This window comes from Nuphar pumila, chromosome 10, assembly GCF_984573655.1.
Source record: "Nuphar pumila chromosome 10, dmNupPumi1.hap1.1, whole genome shotgun sequence".
Lineage (NCBI taxonomy): Eukaryota > Viridiplantae > Streptophyta > Magnoliopsida > Nymphaeales > Nymphaeaceae > Nuphar > Nuphar pumila.
Window position 1 is genome coordinate 96,624,861 of NC_143258.1, and position 3,909 is coordinate 96,628,769.

Consider the following 3,909-nt stretch of genomic DNA (forward strand, 5'->3'; position numbering starts at 1 on the left):
TCAGAATAAAATGCGCTTTGGTTACATACAAATTGATAGATCTAAAATGCACCAGAATTCAAAGTATAATCTAGAAAGCAACTGAACATGATGAAAGCAAACTGCACATGCGTGGATGTTCAAACATGAGATCTAAATGCCTTAAAACATGAATGGGTAAAAACTTTGAATCAGACTCCACAACTCTTCAAGTTGAATGATGTTACCCACGCTGGGAGGAGCCCCCAAACCCCCCTCTTGTAAGGGCAAAAACTCTAAATCAGGCTCCACAACGCATCAAGTTGAACGATGCTACAGTCAGTGTGCAGGTCAGTCGGTGTTTGATGGAGAAATGTTGAATCATTTGTTGGATGTGCACAAAAGTAGAGAGAGAAGAGAGAGAGAGTGAGATGAGGTTTTACCCCTCTCCTGTAAGGGTAAAAACTCTGAATCAGGATCTACAACTCATTTAGTTGAATGATGCTACCCACGCTGGGAGGCGCCCCCAAACCCTCCTCCTGTAAGGGTAAAAACTCTGAATCAGGCTCTACAACAGTCAATGTGCAGGTCAGTCGGTGCTTGATGGAGCAATGTAGGATCTTCTGTTGGATGTCCACAGAATCAGAAAGAGAAGGGAGAGTGAGAGTGAGAGGGTTGATGTTCATGGCCTTCTCCAGGGGAGATTTCTTTCTCGGATAATCCTGCAGTGCAAAGACTGGGTCTTAAATAATCATCTTTAGGGCACTTAAGTCTTTTCAAGAATCCTCTCTTGATTTCTTCTCTAGAGAGAGAGAGGGTTTTACAGTGTTTTACAGAGAAAGAAGAAGAAAACTTTGAAGAGTCAACATCATCCTCGACTTTCTGGATGAAGGACATGTTTGTCCTTTTTTTGAACTGTTTCTTTTTTCTTTTTTGAATGAAGGGCATTTTTGTCATTTTCTCAAACCATCACTTTATGAGAAGAATAGCAAGAAAGGGTACTTAAGTCTTTGCAACAACACCAGAGTCCGATGCAAAGTTATGTCAACATACACGGGAATACGAGCCCCATGTGCTTGTATACGTGGTGCTCATTCAAAGCCCCAAACACAAACGTGGGATTCAGTGAATCATCGGGGGGAACATACACCACCCTCTCTGCATGGTCCATTTGATCATGAGAGAATATCTGAGCTTCTCTCTGAGATTCCTTTTGTCGGATCAAGAAAAATGTCTTGGCAACAGTAAGCAAGGGATTCATTAACAAGATCTGACCCGTTCTTGTTGCTACTGTTAAGAGATGACTTTCAGAGAACCACACGAGCATGATGAAGGAGGCTTATACGAGAGAAGCTCGTCCCACAATGCTTTAAGCTTAGAAAAATAAGCTGCAACAAACAATGAATCTTGCTGATGGTGAGAAATAGACTTCTGTATATGATAAATACAAAGGGCAAGACTTTTAGTAAATCGATCTCTCAGATCTTGCAAAACTTCATAAGCTGAGGTAGTGTAAATGACGTTGTCAGCAAGATTAGAAGCAATGAAATTCAGTCCTCTTTATTTTTAAGGTATGTGACGTGAAATTTCGTAAGCTGAGGCAGTCAAGTGCAGCGGCACATTCAAAGTGTACCATGTGATTGCACATAATCTGTCCTCTTTATTTTTAAGGTATGTGACATAGGATTGGTTTACCCCCATCCATTATGTAAGATCCGAGGTATTCAAATGCACACATAGTTAGTGTATGCGATCCATGTGAGATACTACCCAAATAAGACCATTTAGATTAGATCTGGATCTGCATACATATGATGATATATCCATGCATTGGTCCGGGCAAGGCTATGCTCAATCAATCTTGACAAAACATTGATCTGGTTAGCACACGAACTCCTGCTTGGTCATAACTGAGCCAGACCCGGTCCAAACTTACTGTAGGTTGAACTAGGACCTGGATTGCCTTGGTACCAACCGGATCCAAAGTGCATTATCTAAAAAGGGCTCATGAACGGACGGACCGGGCCGAGTGGACCAATTGGCAGCCACCAGTCAACCATCTCAACTGAGACGATTTTAGGAAGTCTTATTTTTAAATTATTAATGGCAATTTAGTCATTGCAGAATATTCGAATCTCTCGCGCATCTGGCACTTGCTGTAAGAATTACAGTTGGTGACAGACCGGCAGCATGTGCCAATTTTGGGAAAAGATACGAAAAGACATAAGTACCCTTCCCATGACCGTTGTTCTATTTGCGAAAGGTCGATTAGGACCTTCCGAAATGGACATCCGTACCCCCATTAATTCGGATCAACATTCTCAGTGTGACTTCAAAGTTTGGATCACCTTCTTTATCCGAAAAAGTGGGATGAGCAGAAACATGCTATTATACTCTACAGTTCATTATCCCGACTTTTGGGATAAGTGGGATAAGTGAGTGTTGTATGGATCGTTTCCAATATGTTTTTATAGTGGATCCATCAAGAAAGGCTAATCAGTTGAGCCCTCCAAAAACCAGTCTCTTGACTCACTGACTCATAGTCGGATTTCATTGTCAGATCCAACTAAAAATTGGACTCTAAACTGAACTCTGCTTACAAAATTGGATATAGTCAGGCCAAGCATGACCGGACCCATGTCTGATCCAATTGATCCATGCATTTGGCAAGTGTGTACCATCTCCAAATCGGATCAAATCTAGACCCAGATCCAAACCAAAGCCAAGCTTAGAGAAAAGGGAGAAGCCTTAGAGCATTTGCTCGCATGGGTAGATCAGATGGACCTGCCAATCCCACCCACCAAACAAAGCCCAATACCCCAAAACTAGAAAAAGAAACAATGGCCAAAATTTAAGAAGGAAAGCATCCAGACCGGTTGCAATTTACTTGGATTTGGTAAATCATTCTGGATCCTAGTGACTAAATGGGTAATATTCATATTTCGAGTATCGGAAATCCTTCTGAACCATATCAACACCCTAGATTGAATACAAGTATAAGTGTATTAGATTAGATAGCTATCTGGATTGATATTTCATAACATGTTTTCATCTATATCCAGATTCAATTAGACCACATCTGAGTCTGTCAGCAGGTTGGTTCTGTCAAATATCTCACCCAATATCCAAACCTAACATCCTTCTACAGGGCTAGCAAACGAGCTGAACGAGTGGAGCTTGAAGTGTTCAAGTTTGGCTCATTCTTGTAGCGAGCAAAACGGAGTTCAAGCTCACAATGAGAACCGAGTTAATAGAGCCAAAGTAAAAATACATTGTTTTAGAGCTAGAAGTCATGGGTTTACAAAAAAAACATATATAAAATATATATATTTTTTTACTACCTAACGAGTTTATACGAGACAAGCCAAGCCTGAGTACCAAGTCATCATATTCAGCTTGTCAAGCCTATTTTATGAGTTGGGACGAGCTCTTTATGTAGCAGAGGGATTCGAACCTGGGCCTTCAACTTGGCACAGGACCCGGCTTACCACATCGGTGGCTGCAGCTTTTAGAGAAGCATAAACTCCCTTTGGCTACCAGGTGATGGCAGATGCCTTCCATGGATACAAAACTGACAGGCTGTACCTCAGAGATGGATGGCAGTCAGGTGCAGCGGCACACTCAAATTGTGCAATGGGATTGCACCTGATCTGCCCTTCAACAGGTCGGGTATGACCAGATCTTGACTTGTATAGGATCCAGGATTAAGAATTCAGGTCGGACCTATGGGAGCTGATTAGCTTTACATTCGAACCGAATCCGAACAGGGGCAATTCGCCCATTTTGGAAAATAGGCAGGGCCCCTCTTTCTTTCTTTCTTTTAACCACTGTTAATGAGCAGCAGCAGGCCCATCTCTTTTCCGCGCCGGGTGGGGCCCACGAACTTCTGGCCGCTGCTGTTCCAGCTCTTCCCCGCCCCATATAAATACCCCTCCCCCTCCCCTCCCTTCC